We start from the raw sequence: 7518 nt of genomic DNA, 5'->3' as shown, positions 1-7518 counted from the left end.
TAATTTCAAAGGGAAGAATTCATTTGTTATTATTAAGCAAGAGATAGAAATCCTAAGGGAAGGTTTCATAGGTTATTGTAGAAGGGAAGGTTGCGTAACAAAAGGGATATAGAGGAGACGGCAAGGTTTCAGAGAGAGAACTCAGAAAAATGTACGTCTCCGGCCCTTGAAAAACTTAGAAAAGAATTGCAAAGATACTCTCAAATTTTAGTGTGTTAACTTCATTTGAAGCTAATCTCTGCGTAATCGCGGTGGCTTCAGTGAAATTTTTGCCATTGAGTAAAAGTGTCGTTTCAGTTCGTGTCATTGCGTATTTCTTTCAGTTGACTTCTATGGCATGCAGCAGCATTTTTTCCAAGCTTCAGCGAGCTACGTTACGTGGCAGCGAGACATGATATGAAAGTTACTTTTATGCTTAGGTTTTGCACACAAGTGTAGTGACAGTGACGACGCAGTTCTGGCACGAGAGAGTGTCGCGGAACAGTAAGAGCACGCAGCACGCCGTCACAGGAGAGCAGAGCAGAGCAGGGCGCGCTTGCGGGCCGGGCTGTGGCGCTAAGTGCATACAATCCGCATCAATTAACGCAGTTGTCGCAGCGGGCCCAGTTTAATAGCGGCTCCAATTCATGTTTCGCCGCGGCGACGCCACCGTCGTATCCTCCCCCCACCTGCTCCCCCTCCCCCCTCCTCTCTCTGTCTCTCTCCCTCTCCACCCCCGTGCGTCTGTCCTCTTCCTGCCCGCCCCCAACTTCTGCCGTCCTCTCTCTCTCTCTCTCTCTCTCTCTCTCTCTCTCTTTCTCTCTTCTCCGCCCCCCCCCCTCAGGCCACCACCCCGCCGCCGACCCTCTCGAGTGCAATCGATACTAACTCCGCCAGCTGCACGCGCCCGCACGCCGCCGCGCAGTCGATCCGTCCGCTGTCGACTCCGCCGCCGCCGCCGCACCGCAAGGGGATTCCCCCACCACCGGCGGCCGCAACCCCTGTGGCGTGACACCGCTTCTGTTACACGGGCCTCGGCGCCGCCGCCGCCGACGACGACGACGACGACGTCGGCGTTCGATAACCTCCGCCCCCGCCGCCCCCGCCGCCGCCGGCTCGGCCGCCGCTGCCGCCAACGTCGCGACGCAAACATTTCCTTTCGGAGGAGCGTGACGCCTCCACAGCTGCGTAAACAGGCGCTGGCGTATAACACAGCCACGTGCACACCACACACACACACACACACACACACACACACACAATACTCCTGCACACTCTATTCCGCTGTGTGCTGAAATTTCACAGTGTACTCTCGCACCGCCTGGCGTCATTACATTTTCCCCCTATCTCTTCAGCGATGAAAACAACCGCCAGAGAGAGAGAGATAGCATCAGCCCAACGCAGACTTGCTTTTACAGATTGTCTTACACACAGTTGTTGGACAATTATTCGTCAAAAAAATCTTCTGCATTGTTCTTTTGTCACTATTTCTCTTAGGTTTGGGTTGTGGATCATGAATTCCTGCGTTTATTGGACATGTTTCACAAAACACTTTGTTAAAATTTATTTGTATGCGTGGTGTCTCTTCCTTCGAAAGAACAGACACCGCGATGATCTCGCAGCTGTGAAACACTGCATGTATATTGAATGGGGGGGGAGGGGGGGGGGGGTCACTGCTGTCGGCTGTAGTGGAACATTAAGCGGAATAAACGGCGACGAGTGAAAGTGTCTACCGCACTGGGATTCGAACCCGGAACCTCCTGCTTACTAGGCAGGTGCGGTAACCACTGCCTCCTGTGGGAGTACCTGAGTAGCGAACGGGAGTATAACAGACAGGGGCTGCGGTTAGGTGGCGCTCGGTGGGGATGTGCATAGGCCGTGAGGCGCGCTCAGATAGTCCGTGCAGTTGCGATAGCGTTGTGTCACCGGCCTAGTAAGCAGCACATCCCGGGTTCGAATCCCGCTCATGTACACATTTTCACTCGTCGCCGCTGATTCCGCTTTACGACCCGCTGCAGCAGACAGCAGTGATCCCCCTTGTTAAGAGCTTCACGTGTATCCTCTATCCACTGTAATTCGTTATACGACAATTACGAATGTGATGATTTATACTGTTTAGAATCCACAGTCATTACAAATCAGTTTGAACATTTATAGGCGTACTATGCAATATGTCTAGAATCAAACGCTTGCGAAGAAAAATCAGGAAGTCTGAAACACATACTTTTAGCGGCTGATCCCGGCGGAGGTCCGAGTCCTCTCTCGAGCATGGGTGTGTGTGTGTTTGTCCTTAGGATAATTTAGGTTAAGTAGTCTGTAAGCTTAGGGACTGATGACCTTAGCAGTTAAGTCCCGCAAGATTTCACACACATTTGAAACACATACTTTTGAGTGTGAGGCCACTAATGTAACGACAAAGCCGACGTTTCGACCATGTTTGCAGCGGTCCTCTTCAGTGCGACTAAACTGCTACAGAGTACCACCACAAAGACGTTGAAAACACCTGCTTTTTATGTTACTGTCTCACAATGACGTGACCTAGCACTCAAAAGTATTTGCTTGAAACTGATCATACCCCTTTTAAGTCCACTCAGGAAACTAAACCCTACATTTTGTTTTTCAATTAGGCGCTCATTTCAGAATGTGGCTTACCAGCATGTGTATCCAAAGTTACACGGCCATTTCTTCAATGAATACTATGACCAGTTACACGAACTTTACTAACAATAAGATAGAATACTTATTCCGTAAAAAGCATAGCTCGTCGCTTATGTCAGAATGACAAACTGAGAACCCTACCTGCACCTGTATCAAAGAAATTGCTTTCCATACTTGAATTTCATGTCAGTATTATTAGTAAACAACGATATCGGCTAAGTCGTAGCCAGAAATCTTGATACTTCTGTTATATGATTTCTGGCACACCAAACTATTCGGCGTCGTGCAATATAACGCCGATAACTGCGTTTCTACCTTCTAAAGTTATGATTCATCATCTCACAACGAGCAAACACCAGAAGCCGGTGACGCAGACGATACGTTGGATGCATCCACCGTTTGAAGGTACACATCATATTCAATTTTTGTAAAGAGACAACGCCTTCTAAGACAGTCGACATGAAGGAAAGATTTATTGCTAACGCGCCCAACTGTCTGAAGTATAGACATAGGTATTACAGTACCGCCTGGTTACAATTAAACTGACGGTGTTCCGAGTGCTTACTGTAGGCTGTTTACATCGCAAGACGCTGAAACATCTTAGGTATGTTCATTAATCGGTGCACACGCGCAGTGTGCTGACAAAATAACATTTCCACTTTCTTCCAACAGATGAAAACATGGCGCTGTGAGCAGTCAGAGTGTGGTGTGAAAAGGGAAGGAACGATCAAACACATGGTAACGGTAGCTCTGGAACATTTATTAGGATGTGGTTACAAGTTACATGTGTTCAATATGGTATCCCGACTCAGCAAAATGCTGCATCAATAACCAAGGCATGGTCGACAGCTGCTCGCAGCGAGTCCGGTGTATTGAGAACGAAATGTCGTCGTATGCTATCTTCCAGATCAGGTCCAGTCCAGTCCAGATATATCAGTGGTAGACACGGTCCTTCAAACATCCCCACAATCACAAATCATCTGGACTTAACGCCGGAGGATCTGGAAGGCCACGTATCTTGAAACTGCCTAGCGATGATACGGTCGTAAACGAAGGTTTGTAGAAGCAAATCTTTCACGTGGCAAGTGACGTGTGATGTGGCCCCATCTTGCATGAAAACGTGTGCACACAGTTGCGTTCTTGCAAAGCTGGAATCACGTGTTGCGCAAGGAGGTCCCTGTGCCCTGCGAATGTTATTGTACACCTAACAGGCCCGCGAGGTGTCATCTCGTCGAACAAAAATGGACCAAAAACGAAGGAGCTCCTGAAACCACACAGTACAGTGGATGTTCTTGCACAGCACGTGGTGAACTACAACCCCTTATGCGACATTTCTGTGCATTCACAGCATCATGCAGGGTAAAATATGCCTCGTCTGTCCAAAGAATATTCCCCAGCCACACGACATCCAAATCTATGTGCTTCAAAAAACGAAGGGCAAAGTCATGGCGTTTAGCCTGTCTTGATGCTTCATTTGGTGCAGATACACAGTACTGTAGGTGTACTAGGGCAAAACACGTTGTCCAGCGAAGTGACAACCCCCGCGACACAGATCGAGTACTTGTTGCACAAGTTAAGACATGTGCTGCAAGGTCGGCTGTAGCTACAACAACTTATTCAACAGCTGCCATGGGAATAGGCAGCCTAACTCTCCCAGCTGCACCACTTAATTCACCTGTTCCTTCAAATTTCTTGATCATGTTTTTTAGCCCATTTATTGACATGGGACCCCTTCGCAGACCTTTGTGTCGGCGATATTAACGCACTCCAATGCTGCTATTGTTGCCGTTCTGATAAAACAACAGCACAAGCAGTGCACGATCTTTCCTCTGAGAGCTACTGATTTTTGTGCGGATGGATTCAAAAAAACAATCAACACACATCGCCAAGGGATGAACAGCATATTGACCTCAAAACAGGAAACACTTCACAATCTGACCACACGCGGCGCCGTATTTTCACCTGGTAGGAGGAAGTGGAACTATAATTTTTCGGTATATTCCGCGAGAATACCGATTAATGAGCATACCTACGATGTTCCAGTGTCCTGCTTTTCATACACTCCGGACTGCAGCTCTAGGAACATCGTCAGTTTAATTATAATCACTCGGTATTGTTGTTATTGTTGTGGTCTTTAGTCCTGAGACTGGTTTGATGCAGCTCTCCATGCTACCCGATCCTGAGCAAGTTTCTTCATCTCCCAGTACCTACTGCAGCCTACATCCTTCTGAATCGGCTTAGTGTATTCATCTCTAGGTCTCCCTCTACGATTTTTACCCTCCACGCTGCCCTCCAATGCTAAATTGGTGATCTCTTGATGCCTCAGAACATGTCCTACCAACCGGTCCCTTCTTCTCGTCAAGTTGTGCCACAAACTCCTCCCCAATTCTATTCAATACCTCCTCATTATTTACATTAGTTATGAGATCTACCCATCTAATCTTCAGCATTCTTCTGTAGCACCACATTTCGAAAGCTTCTATTCTCTTCCTGTCCAAACCATTTATCGTCCATGTTTCACTTCCATACATGGCTACACTCGATACAAATACTTTCAGAAACGACTTCCTGACACTTAAATCTACACTCGATGTTAACAAATTTCTCTTCTTCAGAAATGCTTTCCTTGCCATTGCCAGTCTACATTTTATATCCTCTCTACATCGACCATCATCAGTTATTTTGCTCCCCAAATAGCAAAACTCGTTTATTACTTGAAGTGTCTCATTTCCTAATCTAATTCCCTCAGCATCACCCGACTTAATTCCACCACATTGCATTATCCTCGTTTTGCTTTTGTTGATGTTCATCTTATATCCTCGTTTCAAGACACTGTCCATTCCGTTCAACTGCTCTTCCAAGTCCTTTGCTGTCTCTGACAGAATTACAATGTCATCGGCGAACCTCAAAGTTTTTATTTCTTCTCCATGGGTTTTAATACCTACTCCGAATTTTTCTTTTGTTTCCTTTACTGCTTGCTCAATATACAGATTGAATAACATTGGGGAGAGGCTACAACCCTGTCTCACTCCCTTCCCAACCACTGCTTCCCTTTCATGTCCCTCGACTCTTATAACTGCCATCTGGTTTCTATGCAAATTGTAAATAGCCTTTCGCTCCCTGTATTTTACCCCTTCCACCTTTAGAATTTGAAAGAGTATTCCAGTCAACACTGTCAAAAGTTTTCTCTAAGTCTATAAATGCTAGAAACGTGGGTTTGCCTTTCCTTAATCTTTCTTCTAAGATAAGTCGTAAGGTCAGTATTGCCTCACGTGTTCCAATATTTCTACGGAATCCAAACTCATCTTCCCCGAGGAATCACTCGGTATAAGGAAAGCTAAATTTTACCTGTTGGTATAAATTTGAATTACGGTAACCATACCTCAGTAGAAAAAAATACATGATCCCTCTCAGTCAGAAAAGAGTGCTAGCCTAGAAAATTGGGTGTCACTGGTAATGAACCATCCGTGTGAGATACACATTCCTTGTATTTCATTTGGCAGAGAATGGTCCATTACAGGTAATACTCAAAGGCGTTTCATCTAGGTACCGCAGCTGCGTAGTACTGTGTCCGCCAGCAGATACTCTACATAGCCAAGCAGGGAGGGGGCGCCAGACTTCAGAGCCAGCCTCCAGAGTAGCTGTAGGAAGAACGTCAAGCCAGTACTTCTCAAGTGACTGTCGATTCGCCAGGCACGGATATAAGCGGACGCACGGCCCCACTCAGACGGACGTTCCATTCGAGCGCAAAATGTCGAGCGTGACGGATTCTTGCAATGCGATCGCGTACTCAGTCTCGGTCGGGGACACTCGGGGATCTACCGGTCGGCAGCCTTCGAATGTCTGCTCGTCGGAAATTACTGTCTATCAGCATACAACGACCCAGGCTATAGAAGAGCGAGAGCATTATGGATAAGGAGTTGGATCTAATGTCACCAACTGTTATGGTTAATAGCTTAGATCCCACACAGTAGGGACTCGCTTCTCTGCTGTTCCTGGAATCTCACTGACCGGAGCAGAACTGTGTTCAGTGATGAGCCCCACTTGGAACTGAGCCGCAGTCATCAGCGAAGACTTGGCTGGAGACGCACCATACTGTGGTGGGATACCAACCTGACTGTCATGGCAAGCAATCCTGGGCTTACATTTCAGCAAGATAATGCCCGCCCGCACACGTCGAGAATCTCTGCTGCTTCTCCTGGTGCTTGCCAAACCCTACCTTGGCCAGGCCGCCGGATACGTACCCAGTTAAGAACGTTCGAAGCATTAAGGACAGGGTCCTCCAACAATCTCGGGTTTGACGATCTAACGCGCCAGTTGGACAGATTTTTGGCACGATATGCCTCACGAAGACATTCAAGAACTCTGTCAATCAATTCCAAACCGAATAACTGTTTCTGTGAGAGCCTGGAGTGGACCAACGCGTTATTAAATTGGTCAGTTTGTGAAACTCTTCCTCTCGATTAAATCATCCAATTTTTTTGGAATTGTAATCATTGGTATGTCTGTGCATGTACATCACATCTACAGATTTCCGTCCCATTCTAGCGCACCACATATTAGAATCCATAGGGTGTTTTCCAGACACAGTGTGTCAAACTATTGCGCTACAGGTGATCTAACGCAAACTAAAGCCTATGTTTTAATTAACAATATTAACTAATTAAATGCCCTGTTATTTGAAGAGTAATAACTTCATGCAGATTCTTTACAAGAAAATTTTAACACTAATAATATTATGTACAGATCAGTGATCAGCACTAAATGTAATTGAAACGCCCTGCTAAACCCGCAGGACACGACAGGTAGTTGGAATTGTGGAAAGGGGCCAAAGTGAGCGGCTGTCTATTACACTCGAACACAAATAACTTCATTTATTTG

The sequence above is a fragment of the Schistocerca americana genome, chromosome 7 (genome assembly GCF_021461395.2).
Source record: "Schistocerca americana isolate TAMUIC-IGC-003095 chromosome 7, iqSchAmer2.1, whole genome shotgun sequence".
Taxonomy (NCBI): domain Eukaryota; kingdom Metazoa; phylum Arthropoda; class Insecta; order Orthoptera; family Acrididae; genus Schistocerca; species Schistocerca americana.
The sequence above is the reverse complement of the archived record's forward strand: the minus strand, read 5'-3'. Positions refer to the sequence as shown.